This window comes from Chelonia mydas, chromosome 6 (genome assembly GCF_015237465.2).
Source record: "Chelonia mydas isolate rCheMyd1 chromosome 6, rCheMyd1.pri.v2, whole genome shotgun sequence".
NCBI classification, from domain to species: domain Eukaryota; kingdom Metazoa; phylum Chordata; order Testudines; family Cheloniidae; genus Chelonia; species Chelonia mydas.
Genome location: NC_051246.2, coordinates 20,848,765 through 20,863,304, shown reverse-complemented (window position 1 = coordinate 20,863,304; position 14,540 = coordinate 20,848,765). Strand labels below are relative to the sequence as shown.

Here is a 14,540-nt window from a genome sequence, read left to right as displayed (position 1 = left end):
TGATTGGCTCCTATTAAGCTGGCAGCCTTTGCTGTACTGCACCATCTTCAGTGACTAGGGTGTTGCAGTCATTGCTCTGTAACAAGTCCATGTGGAAGAGAAGGGAGCTCTCTTGGTTCACCAGCAACTTCTGAAGCAAAGTTCCCTGCTCTTCCCTGGTTGGGCTGTCCAGAGGAAGAAGAGGTGAAAGATTCTGGTCATTAGCTGTGCCAGCCTGAGCAGTCTGCTACTGCCTGAAAGACCCCACTGGCGGTAGGAGCTCTCACCATGTGATTCTGTCACTTGGTTCCAGTAAACAACCATCACCTGAGGTAAAGATCCTAAAAAACAAAGCAGAAGGAGGTTGACCCTTTTCTTTTTATCTTTGTCCTCTATGAGGGATGGCTCCTGGCTTCACCACCATGTGTGGAAGTGTTGGAGGCAGAGAGGCAGCATTAATAGCTCCCTAGGAGGGAACACCAAATGTCCATGTCTGTCCTCTATAATTACTGATGTTCTCCTGGGTGGTGTTCCAAAAGCTGCTATTGTGTGTGATTTAACAATGCAGGGGCGGGATAGTTCAGTGGTTTGAGCATTGGCCTGCTAAACCCAGGGTTGCGAGTTCAATCCTTGAGGGGGCCATCTGGGATCTGGGGCAAAAATTGGGGATTGGCCCTACTTTGAGCAGGGGGTTGGACTAGATGACCTCCTGAGGTCCCTTCCAACCCTGGGATTCTATGAATCACTGCTGAGTTTAGGCTTTTTCGAAAGATTCTGTACTATTTACTATGTGAAAGGTAGAGGGAAGTGGGAATATAGAAAATAGCTTGTAACAACACAGGGATTTAAGAGGGAAGTATGAAAGTGGTGACTTGCAAAGAAATCACTCTTTGGGTGATCTCACTTGGCAAGGGCCTCAGACCAGAATGGACACTCATGTCTTGCTGTCTGGAATGCTGGCTGGGGCTTTAGATTACAGGGAAGACGGCTCCTCCTTAATTCTCCTAATGCCGGATCAACAAAAGAAATTCTTTCTTGTGTCAGCTGCCTAGTTTGGTCTGCTTACTTGCTACCTTGATTTGATAATTTTAACTAATTCATCTAGTGAATCAACCTCCGTTGTGACCTTGATTTTGATCATTGTGGTGTTCCATTCTTAATTAGTTTAGTGGAATTGTAGAAAGTTAGTCAGTGATATGTATGTTCATTGGTTTTTTTTTAATCTTTTATATAAAATCCATAAAAATTACCCAGACCTGGTTTATTCTTTCAAATTGCAACATGGGTCACGTGACCCTGAAGGCGAAGGCAATCTACTCAAGATATTTAAAACACAAGGTGGGTGAAGTAATATCTTTTTTCAGACCAATTTCTGTTGCGGAGGAAGAGGCAAGACTTTGAGCTACACAGAGCTTTTCTTCAGCTCTGAGTAAACTTGAAAGCTTGTCTCACTCACCAACAGAAGTTGGTCCGATTAAAAAACATTACCTCACCCACCTTGTGTGTCTCATATCCTGGGACCAACACAGCCACAGCAATATTGTCCATGAGATATTAAAGAGCCATTTGGCTTTGGTTCTAAATTGTTACCTAGGTCCCTCACAGTAGCCCAAGGGGGTAGTTTTGTGTGGTGTGAGGGCCCCTGCTCTCCCAAGCTGGGCTTCACAGTCTGAGGCACTGGGTTACTTTCTGAGAAAGCCAGGCCAGTTTACACAGCAGTAGTGGTTTTCATTTGCTTAACCTGCAGGGAAACAGAGTGCTGGCAACGAATGAGCTTGTGACCTATTTCCCAGGCATTTCCTTCTGTGTAGTGAGGTATTCCCCCACCCCACTAGAAATGCATCTACATCCTATCCACCCTGCTCCATTCTTGGCTGACCATCCCTTTGTGGAATACAGGGTAACTGGTATAACCGGGCACGTGGAAAGGAATCCACTCATTACCAAAGCATTCTGAGTAGCAGCGGGCTACACTTCAAACCATTCAGAGAGCGAAGCTGGTGCAGACACAATGACTTGCTTACTGAGTAAGGCATCTCGCAGTGAGCACATGATCCGGTGGTCTGGGATCTGCAATGGCTGACAGCTGGTCTCTGGGTGGAGTTTAAGGTGTTGGTTATGAGCCTATGAGCTATAAAGATCTAAATGGCCTGTTGGATTACTTCTTCCCACGCTACTGCCACAGCTGCAGTCAACAGGGGCATCTCAGTTGGATCCTCCTGGTTATAAAGGAGAGGGGCCAGCTGTCAGGGTGCTCTGGAACTTACTTCCCTCCTTGGCACAAAATAGCCTGAATCTGGGGACCACTTGGGCATGTTGTAAAAGACACTTGTTGGATCAGGGTTTGCTGAGGGTCACTGAGGGATGCCTCCCAGAACAATGAAGGAATAGAAAAGAGATTTTTGTGTGTGTGTGTGGCTGGCTGGCTGAGTTCCCGTTTGAATATTTATTTTAATGTTGCTGGGGTTTTGCTGTAGTGCTGATTCTGCCTTAGGAGCTTTGAACTTTTTATAGGAGTATTTTGATGATGATTTAAATAGAGATAGCGGATTTTTCTCTGTCTCTGAATTCAGTCTCTTGAGAGAGAGACACTGATGTCAAGGAGGAGAACACAGGGGTGGTAAACAAGTAGTCTCTTCCTTTCTGTATCTGTCTGCTGCAGGTTGGAGCATTGCAGTCTAACTGCTGCTTGTTGTGGAGGTCTCTCCTCTGCGCTAAGCACGAACCAGCACCTGACCGAGCTAGATATAGGGAGGAACAAACTGGGAGATACAGGCGTGCAGCTGCTGTGTCAGGGACTGAAACATCCCAACTGCAAACTGCACAAAATAAGGTAAGTACCAGCTGGTGAACACGGTGGTGTTGTGAGTTATACTCCATTTATCAGGGTCACAATACCCTGCATGGAACCCAGCCATGGACCAGCCCTCTTTGCTCCTGAGACAAAGAACAGAGACCCACTGTTGTATTCACTGGTCACATTTTGCTAGTTAAACAATTGAATAATGTAGTCGAGTTCAACCCTTAACCCCTTTTAGGCTGGGCAGCTGCCTTAACACAGCAGCCACGGATTCCGCTGACACAGGGTAATCCTTTGGTGGGGCAAAGCAGATATAGCCAACTGTGTGCCCCCCAACTCTGCCTCAACTGAGGGGGTGTGCAGGGGTATGGAGGGCCTATATAAAGGGCAAGATGGGCAGAATATGCTCCACCAAATCTTAGGCAGACACAGCAGCTGGAGTAATTTTAGAGCAGCCCTGAGATTTCTCTCAGTTAAACCAGATTTCATTCTGGCTCAGGATCAGAGTAGGGGAAAGGTCACTTAGTCTATTTCTTCACTTCCAAGTCACCTCAGCGGTGCTGAGTATAAACTTGGTGCAGCTGAGGACAGAGTCTAGTGGCTTCTAGCAAACCCGAAATGCAGCATATCTTGATGTGACAAGCACAATGACTTTACTCACGAAGGCAATAATAACAACCCCACACATGCACGCGCTGCCCTGAACTGCAGCGGTCACTCCTGCTCTCCCAAAAGGGCTGGAAAGAAAATAAAATGAATGCTCAATCTGTAACATAGCAGCACCCTATTATATAGAGGAAATCTGATGAGACTATTACTGTATATTTCTCTAAACAAATTGCCTCTCCTTTCCTGCTTGCAGGCTGGTCCCCACCCCCCTCCGGTGTACTGGTGCTGCTGCTCCCAGCCCCTGCCAGCCACAGCCTGAGTTACCCTATGCCCCAGGGTTACCCTACACACCACCCAAGCTCCACCCTACTCCTTGCCGCTCCAAACCCCTCGTAAGGATTCAGGGGCTGTAGGGAGGTGAATGTACCAGCTGGAGGTGGGAATGGGCAGGAGAGTGAAGCTGTGGAGGCCATACCCCTAATCTGGGCCTAGTGTATGGGGAAAGGGGCTTTAAACATTCTTTTGCAGCATAGGAGACTCAGAGAGGTGTGAGTGGCCCAGTCCTCTCAATGGAGTGTTCTTAGCTGAATGAGAACAGCCTGGGGAGATGAAACAATAGGGATGAGAGGTGTGAACTGCTCCATCCATCTGGGTGGGTGCTCTCATTCTCCCTCCTTGTGGTTTCGGCTCTTGTGGACCTATGCCATGCAGTGAGCATGCCTGCTCTCCGCTCTCTATCCTGGTCTCATTTGATGTCTTGCTGTCTATAATCAGAGGTACTAATGCTTATGTAGTGCAGTAACCCTTGAAATATTTCTAAACTAGTCATTGGTCCTGTTCAATAGCTAATCTCAGGGACAGGCCATGCTATCAGTTTCATGAAGGTGAGAGTCTTAGATTTTTCCCTTGCTCTGCACCACAAGAGTTATGAGCTCAGTTTACAGGGCTGTGTATCAGGAACCTCTTGACAAAATGACCCAACAACTTGCTTTTTCTCTGATAACACTGAGTCCCATGGTTTAGGAAAGAGGGGAAGCGTTTGAGTCATGATTCCATCACCCTAACTGCATACCAGAGTCTTTCATCTTCCCTCTAGTTAGTTAATGCTATTTTCCTTGAACAATACTCCTACAATACGGTGTGGATTCTGCGTGTGGAATTTAGAGCAACTTAAAATATTGCTATTACACCAGAAATGTTGGTCTCTGGGCAAAACAAACCTCTGTCGAACACGAGTAACATGCGCATCACATGTTGGCTGAAAGCTGCCAACGGCAGGGCAGACCACAGCCACTACTGTGGTTCAAAATCCACAGCATTTCTTCTTGAGCCACCAGTTACTGCAACAGCAGACTGCCAGTAAAGCCTCTGCTTAGCAGTGGAGCCCTACGCTTGCCACAGGTGTATTACGCTCTCTTTGGAGAGTCACTTTGGGCTGACCCATGTTGAGGTTCCAAACTTTATCTTGAATAACTTCTTAAATATTGCTTCCCAAAGGGGCAGTGGGTGGGGTGTGCTATCTGAGAGAAATTGCTATAGATTTGGGGAGGGTCAGAGCCATAGTTTGAGCCGCTGATGTGAGCAAAAAAGTTATAAAAAATGTCTGATTTCTTCTATCCCATGACTTTTTTTTTTTTTTTTTTTTGCGGGCCCTGTATCTCAAGAACTTTTTTCTCAGATGACCCCAGATTTGAACCCCTAGCCCCTCCCTGCCCCCCCCCATGACACACAATAATGTTCAAGACAATCCAAGTAATCATGTAGGTGACAGAGCACTTAAAGCCATCTGCAGCCCCACAACAGCTGCTGCAAACTCAACCCCTTCAAGAACGGCGTTACTGAAGCCCTGTGGGGAGCTCATGCAGCAATGACAGCTGAGATCACGCTGCTTCCATGGGGAGATTCTGTGAGCTGGATTTTGCAGCCCCTGCTCCCTGTGTGCATTGAGTAGCCCCACGATGATCAATGGGACTGTCCGTGTCCATAAATGCTCCCCGCCCTGAGCAAGGGCTGCACAATCCAGCCCTTTACAGGCAGAAAGGACATTGCTATCCCTGCCCAGAGCTCACAGCATGAGTGGGAGTGGGGGTGGGGAGCAGGCTGGCCAGGCTACAGACTGCACCAGTACTTCTCCCCTCTCCCAACAGAAAAGGGGGCAGGGGTAGCTCAGTGGTTTGAGCATTGGCCTGCTAAACCCAGGGTTGTGAGTTCAGTCCTTGAGGGGGCCTCATTTAGGGATCTGGGGCAAAAATTGGGGATCGGTCCTGCTTTGAGCAGGGGGCTGGACTAGATGACCTCCTGAGGTCCCTTCCCACCCTGATGTTCTATGAAAGGCACCTGCTGGCAGTGAGATCAGCAGGCAAGGCCGTGGCAGTGACACAGATCCTGTGGGTGCAGCTCATGGTGCTTTATAGGGGCTGTGGGCTCGGGTGTTGTGTCTGCAGAGAGAATTAACACGTCCTTTTCCTTCCCTGTTTTCCCCACAGCTTGGGCTATCAGAGTGTAACTGAGGAAACCCAGGCGGAGCTGGATGCTGTGAAAGACACAAAACCTGATCTGGTCATAGAGATATGGTAGGGCTGGTGAGTGGGAGCCATGGAACCACAAGGCTCTGAACTGGCTGCCCTCCCACTAGCTGAGGAAACAGGCTGTGGGGAGGGGAAACCTGCCCCTTTTAAGGGGGACCCCAGCAACATATTTCAGCATCTGTGGTTCGGGGTTGAGTAGAGATTGTCAGGCCCAGCCCTCCTGCCTGAGTGTGAGAGGCTCAGGAGTAGGAGCTGGATTTGCTCCATGCTTGGTCTGACCTCAGAGGGGGTAGCTGGTTTGTGGGGGGAGGGAGTGGGAGGGCGGATGCAGGTCAGGGCCCAAGTGTGGAATGCGGGGTCATGAGAGATCTGGTAACCTCCCTTTTCAGTCCCCCTACGTGCAGGAGGGAGACTCAAGAACCATCCTCAGATCCAGAGGGCAATTGTCACTCTGTTACAACAGCTCAGTCACTGTTGTTTGTGCATTTATAAAAGTCTTGTAGTTTTACACAATTCCACAGCAACTAAGCCGGCATTTTCCATATTACATCTCCAGCATTTGTTTGTCCCGGCTGTACGTTTCTGTGTCAGTTTTGTTGAGTCCAGTAAAGATCATGAACCAAGAAATAATGCTGTCCTTCAGAGTTTGTATCTCTTGCCATAGTTTCTGCAAATGCACAAGAATTCTCCAGGCCTAGGAGAGCCCTCGGGGATGGTTCCTCAGAAATATATATATTTTTTTCATGCTTCCTGTTTCTTATCCATTATGATCAACATCTTCAGAAGCTCGTGCAGGCAAAATCAGAATGACTTTTAATTTCTCTGGGCTTTTGTCAGAAAGCTGGTGTAGGTGACCCCTAAGAACCCTGAATGGCCACCTGGGAGCAGAGATCAAAGGTGCAGGACAGGGAGATGTTTAAGTTTATGGCATATCCTTGGCATTTTCAAAAGCCCTATGGTAAGTCCCATGTGCCCAAACAGAAGCTACTGCTCTAGTGATACCTGATGCAACAACCTTCTACAGCCATAGTCCTCATTCAGCTAGCTCTCTCCCAATTCTGGCTGCTCTTTCACCAACAATGTAATCATCCCTCTCTTCTCCCCCCCCCCCCCCCCCCCCCCCAAAAAAAAAAAAGCTTGAACTCCTCCCTTCAGCTGATAAATGGCTGAAGGATTTACTCTTGCTTTCCACAAAGTAACACCTAAAACAAGAGGCTGTTGGGAAGATTTAAAATCAACGTAGTCGCAAGTTATTCTCTGTCTGTAGGAACATGCTTTTACAGTAACTGCAGGCACTAATTAGAGCCAGAGTTAGGTGATATAATGCGCACTGGGATGGATGGCAAGGAGCTTGAATGTCTTTCACAGACACACTCTGCAGTGCATGCATTTAACAACTGTTTTAGGATCTGAAGGCAAACTATGACATTTATAAGCTTTAGAGAGTGCATTTGCTCTAAGTGCATGTGTGAGAACACCCTCCCTTTTCTTTGTTTACACCCATAAGTAATGAAGCAGCATGAGAGAGAAAAACAAACAGCCCTTTTAAATGGCTTGCACCAGTATCAGTAAATACTTACTACCAGGTTTCAGAGTAACAGCCGTGTTAGTCTGTATTCGCAAAAAGAAAAGGAGTACTTGTGGCACCTTAGAGACTAACCAATTTATTTGAGCATGAGCTTTCGTGAGCTACAGCTTACTACCAGATGGGCCATTCATGCCACTTCCTGAAGCTGTGCCAGCCACTGTATCTTGGGGATGGAGATGGCACCCCCAGAAAGACTGGCTGCCTCTTGAAGCAAGGCCAATAAACTTTGGGAGAGAGGCTTGTCAAAGCTTTACTGGACTCTAAAGGCTGGGGTAGAGAACCCCCTAAGTTATCCATTACTGGACAGACACAAAGGAGTAGAGCTCTTGCAAGCTGAGAAAGTTGGGCCCTTCAGCCAAGGGGGTTGAAGTCTCTCTGGGAACAGAACATCGGTGAGAAACTTGCTTAGGCAATGATCTTTCACCTAGGAAGACAAGGGAAACCTGCACCTTGTATTTCTTGAGGAAGTCTCTGACCAGAGAGAGAGTTGGCTGGAAAGAAAAAGACTGGTAAGAAATCGACCTTGAACCAAGGCTTTAGCTTGCTGAGTTAAGCCTTAGCCACTAGAAAGTGTATTTTGTAACCCTTTCTAGCTTTATTCCTTCTATTGGGTGTTGCTTAACCTGTGACTTTTGTTTAATAAACTTGCTTTACTTTGAATGTAAACCAATGCAGTGCTGTGTTTGAACTGAAGTGGTTGCTAACTCCAATTAAAATGCTAAGCTGTGCATTTTGTCTCTTTAGAGGAGCAAATGAACCTTATTGTTCCTCCGAACGGTCCTGGAAAGGGCTGGACGTTGCAGAGCAGATGGTTTGGGGGGAAATCGCGGCTGGCAGTGTGCTTGGGGTCACCCCTGCATAAGGTGATAGAGACGAGAATGGGCAGGCTGCTGGGATCAGGGGACTGCATGCTTGTCTGGCTGATGGTATTTGGGCTGTGAGCCACAGCAGCAGAGCATTTAAGGCGCCCAAAGTTAGAGGGCAGGTGGTGACACAACCCCTCACTGCTCTGGATTGCACCCCAGAATGTCATAGTGCAGAATTGGCTACTGCGCACCAATTGGTGGGTGTTTGCACAGTGGCCAGTCTCCTTCACAGCTAATTTAAGCCAATCACCATCATGAACAGCCCTCTGTGTAGTCCCTGCCCAGATGTGGATCCCACCGTGCACTGTGACGGTTACAAAGGGTTTGATCAAGGCAGCTGCAGCATGGGAAGCAAGTTCATTTGCTCTGTGTTGTACCATGATTGCATGTTGTTTCCTGCGACTTTTGTTCAGGAGGTAAGAACACAGTTTTGTGGGGCTAAACTCTGCTGTCCATTCCACCCATGTAAATCTGGAGTGACTGAAATCAGTGGGGTTAAAATAGTGAAAATGGGATTAACTGTGGTCAAAATATGACCCATTGACCAGACTGCAGGGAGGTCATTACCTCTTCTGAGGGAGACTTGATAGTGGATTTTTGGTACTGTGTTATTTTAATATTAATCACCAAACATCTTAATTGTTGTACAAAATCCAGGATAAAGACGTAGGTTTTACCTGCAATAGTGAGGGAACTCAATAGCAGAGTCATTTGGGAGCCTGTATGTATTAAAAAGAGGCTGTTTCCTTTTCTTTAAAGTGTTTGGGCAAAGCACTATTCCAGTGTCTCCCACTCCTCAGATGCCCCATGGTGTCTGTAGAGGTTAGCCCTAAATGTTCAAACTTGGCTAACAGAAGTTAGGCACCTAAAGCCATATTTAGGCACCTAATTAAAAGTGGCCTGACTTTTCAAAAGCAGGTCCCCAGTACTGTCAACGACACATGTTCAAAAAGTCAGGAGCCAGGCCCCCAAAAGCATGAGATTTTAAAGAAGAAATACATTTGTGATTCTTTCTTTTTATTTGCCTTCTGTTTTCTGAGTCTGTAGCCTTCGCTGTGGTCATGTTTTCAGACCGTTCTCCACAGCCATGAGGGTTAAAAACATTTGTTATAAATGATAACTTCAGGACTCCAGGAGCTGAGGGTATAAGAAAAACACCAAATACCATGAGACTCCCCAATTAAAATCTCTGGAGTTGGCAATACTGGTTCCCACTCACTTCAGAGTGACTTGTAAGGGCTCAGCAACTCTGCAACCTGGGCACTTTTAGTTTGGAACCTAATTCTTGCCACCACTGAACATTTTGGCCTAAATATCTGAAAGTGGTAAATGTGAGTAAGTTAGATGAGAACAGCTTACAGCTCATGACAGAACTTGCTGATCTCTGCAGAACTCAATCATCTATATCAGAGGTGGGCAAACTACGGCCCGCAGGACCCTCCTGCCTGGCCCATGAGCTCCTGGCCCGGGAGGCTAGTCCCTGGCCCCTCCCCTGCAGCCTCAGCTCACTGCACCGCCAGTGTAATGTAGGATACTGCCTCCTGGACACCTTGCCTCAGCAGTCAGGGTACTCACCAGAAGCACTTGTATAGATTCAGAGTGAGGTGCACCATGAATAGATATCCCACTGTCCACCCACCGTATTTTGGGAAGCTTTGGTTTTGCAGTGTTTGCTGGGTACCAAACAGGTCAGACAGGGGTGGTTGTGGTCATGGGATCAAACTTCTTAGAATGCGTTGTTAACCATCCACTAATTTTATATGTGTCCCATATATAAACATATACATAATGTTTACACCTTTTTTTTTCTTAAACCCACAAACCTGCCTGGCCCTCCTCACTGCCTGCCATCTCACACAGAATCATGAAGCTTGCATGGCTCTGCACTAGTGTCATGAGCGTTTTCACCCAAAGGTGCATACTCCTTTAGTATTTGCAGATCAGCAAACATACATGTGGGGTGTGACATTATACTCTACATTCTTTATGAAAATATGCTTATGATATGGATATGATATAGCTAATATATACTTTATGCAAGATGGCTGATGTGGGGTATCATTGCAAAACTTAAGACCTATTGACTGTGTTTATCCAACCTGTATGCATTTAATGTTTGTATCTGAGGCTAGAAATATTGACCATGTCTCTGTATTTCAAATGTGCTCTGTTGGATGAGGCCAGACAATGTTAGTGACTTATTGAAGGAACGCACAAACACATAAAGATTACCCCAGGAACTGTGTGCAATAGAAACCTCTGAATGATAGTGCTATACAATGGGGACTGCTTGACCAAGATCAGATACCTCTACACAGTGGGTGCTGTTTGACCCAGGTCATAGCAAAAGAGCCTTCCAGAAAGTGGGGGGAAGAAAGAAAAGGGGGACAATGACAGCCTACAAGAACAACCGGAAACACCTGAGGTACAAAGACTGAACAGTGAGAAGTGATTGTCCCAGCAATCCAGATGATGGGAAGACAGACACTTCAGCTCAGCTCAGCATACTGAGAACGAGAAGGATCTGACATTATCACCCACTGAAGAATAGAAAAGTCCAGGTGTGTCTAATATATCTGGTGTCCCCATTATGCAGACATAGGCCTTTGTCTCACTGCTAATAAAACTAATGAAAACAAGACAAGTGAAGTTTTAACAGTGAAGACAAAAGGCTGAAGAAAAATGTCTCAAAAATTAAATGAGAGAGCAATGAGGTGACATGTGAGTACCACAGTTCTGAGTGTCATTTTGGTGGTGATACCCCTTTGCTCCTGAAGTGTGTGTAACAGTGACAGAAGTGGAAGTCTGTATAAAGCACAATGGTAGATTGTCTCCAAAAATGAGTGAAGTTTCTTTCCGTCCAAAGTTCCATAAAGAGGCCAACAGACATTTGGAACCAGTTACAATGGTCTCCTAGAGAGCTACTTACCTCAGAACATTGGCACATGCGTCTTGAAAAAAAAACGGTGGGAGCACCCATTGCTCGGGGGCTGTTCGTTATAGAGACAGTCAAGGTTCCAGTTATTTAGGGCCTACATTTTTTATAGTTCATGCTTTTTTCCTTTTCCCGATGTTACTTCCCTTAAATAAATCTGGTGTTTGTTTGCAAAAATCATTTCTCTATCTCTTTAGTCCACTACACCACACAAGAGAGGTGGGAGGCACAGCAACTTCTATCTAACACCAGGTGATAGATCCAGAGGGGTGAAAATATCTGCTGCTGAAATCAGAATTGTAGCTGGACTATTTACTCTTGAGTTAACAGGGGAGGGACAGATAAAATGTTATACAGATAAAACTACACAGGATCATTTCAGGGGACAAGGCAGGATGCCACATTTATTAGGATAACACAATTTGATCTATAACCAATAGCTAATACCTAACACTTACACACACACACACACACACACAATTCAAATGTTCTGCAGCTGCTGGATAGTTACCAGTCCTGAACGTGGCTTGAGTACGTGGCCTGATTTCGCAGCTTGGGTTCGTAGCTCGTGGCGGCTAACTGGCCAGGAAAGCTGGGCATGAGGAAGGGCTGGGTCTCTGTCGGGCACGCACAGATGCCACTCGATGTTGGCAGCAGAATGTTACCCACAGTCTTCCATATCACCCATCCTTTATTATAGGCTTTTAGTTTGAATCAAGAGTCTATAGGTCTTGCTGTGTCACACTGTCTCTGGGTGCGGTGTGATTGATCATTTGTCAGTTGGACCTGTCTTTGATCTTGCTTCAATTGTACCTTTGTTCTTTTCTTTTGGGGTGGACTCTTCTTACTTTGTCAGGACTGTCTGCATCTTCAGCCATTGGTGTTTGCACTTAACAGGCTGCGGTTGGAGGTTGATTCCATTATCCATGCATACCTCATTCACACACCTGAACTAAGTTAATGAAGTTACAGCAGGGTTTTGCAAAATGGAGTGAGCATTTTAAAATGGGGTTTTAGTTACAATATGGAATCTTATTAAAACAAGTGTAATGAACAATTTAGAACGTTGGGAGGCAAACAGGAGTTACAGTGTTAGAACAGTGAAGTTTGGTTTGTTCATTTGATACTATTATTAATATGACTTTATTTTGTAATTAAAGAAAAGAAACAATTTCATAACTTCAGCTCTACATTGACCCACAAATAACCCTTCAGTCCAGAGGTACTGAATGGGTCACACTTTATGTAATTTTCTCAAGGCTGTATAATTTTTTTGAAACAGTCTGAGCTGGTGGTTTCAGCATCCAACAGAACATACCACAGATTACAATTAAACGTATCAGAATAAAGAAAAGAATAATTGGGTGTAACAATTTTTAAAGCTGAAGACCAAGAGGGGCCCATCCTTTAAGAATATCATACCAATGGTATGTTATAATTTGTTCTGCTTGTGCAGATACTCTTTATATTTCAGATCCCTGATTAAAATAGCCAAACTGCATGTCTGAACCTGGGCCTGTGTGATTTGATTATTTTTCTTCATTAGTTTGTACAGACTTGTTCAACTGACCCACAAAGAAAAGTTAAAGTTTATAATATTACTGGTATCCAGTGTGTTAGTTCTTTTATCCTCATGAGTTGGGAAGTAATAGGTTAAGGTGGGAGTTTTTAATATAGTTATATTACACATACATTGCTCTACTGGTGGTTCTTGCCAAAAAAGCTCCTCTAATCCAATGGCACTGTAGTGAGGTCGAGACTCACCAGCGCAGCACCTCCTGCTGGTCATCTAGGGAATTAGCTCTCCAGTGTACAGAGCGCCTCCTACTGGCCAGTGTCTTGCCTGACACTGGCACCCATGTCCCTGCTGGACCCCGGTGCCCTTTACCTGGGTGCTGCTCCCGCAGTAACCCCTTATTCTGGGTTTCCCCTCCCAGGGCAACCCCCAACCCTCTAAACCCACTTTGCCTCAGTGGCTACTGCCAGTCATCATCTAGCCCCCGCTCACTGGGGCAGACTGCAGTGTAATGGCCACTCATCATTGGCAAGGGGTTAGGACCTGCTGCCTTTGCCTATCCCCAGGCTGCCCCTCTGCAGCCCCAGTACCTTTTCAAAGGCCTTCATCAAGGCCTGCAGCCTGGGGGTTTAACAGGCTGGAGCTCCCCAGCTCCCCTTGTCCTTCCCCAGCACTGCTCCACTTCAGGTACCTTACTCCCCTTCCCACTCACTCCAGGGCTAGAGTAAAACTTCTCCAGGTTCTGGCCCACAGCCCTCTTATCAGGGCCAGCTGGGCCCTAATTGAGCTGGCCACAGCTGTGTACCATCCAGAAACATATGTAAGGAAAAGGTTATTTTCATGTTTTGTCAGCGGAGTAGTTAAGGCCGTCATATCTTTAGCTCGTACCCAATCCATCTCACTTTCTGTTAGCATAATAGCTAACGTTGTTCAGAACACCGCAAGGCTAACAGGTACGGCCCTTCGCAGCTCTCAGGAACGGCTAATGGTAAGAATTCTCTAAGGCCAGCTGATGTAGCTGACTCCTATAGATCGTAGCCTCACATACTGAGGGTGTGAGAAAGCGCTGCCTGTCGGAATTAGCTTCATCACATTGCAGCGTCACAGGCAGCACATCTCTATAGTTTGCCGCAGCGACAGGTCCCACTTTGTTAAAAAAAGGGTGTTTCACGCAGTCTCACCAACCTGATTGCTGTCTTTAGCAGTGTAAAAAGCCTACACCCAGTAGATGTGGTATATCTTGCCTTTAGTAAGGCTTTTGATACTGTCTCCCATGACCCTCTCATAAACAAACTACGGAAATGAAACCTAGATGGACATGACGATAAATAAGATAGGCATAAGGAGTGGGGCTCTCCAGGGATCAGTTCTGGATAGGTTTCTATTCAAAATCTTAATGATTGAGATAATGGCATAGAGAGTACGCTTATAAAGTTTGTGAAAATTTAAGGTCTAGAAAACATGACCTAGGAGGGAAGATTGAAATATGATAACAGGTTTCAAGCATGTACAAATAAAGCAGCATCTTTTTACAAAAGCTGTTTCTTACAATCTGTACGTAGCGATAAGTGCTACCAGTAGCACATTCCTACGTGGAGCAGTATCCTTCACTACCCCAGCACAACGCTCCGGGCGGTGGGGCTGCAGAACCAGGTGTAACGACAGCAGGGCAGTTCGGGGGGGTGGGGTGGTGGACAGGGGTCAGGATGGTCAGAGGGC

The 14,540-nt window shown here is 46.1% G+C and overlaps 1 protein-coding gene across 1 annotated transcript in view; it reads left to right on the top strand.

Moving 5' to 3' along the window:
* LOC102943481 (NACHT, LRR and PYD domains-containing protein 3) overlaps positions 1-14,540 on the top strand; it is a 509,145-nt gene that overhangs the window by 51,301 nt on the left and 443,304 nt on the right. The window lies entirely within an intron of this gene.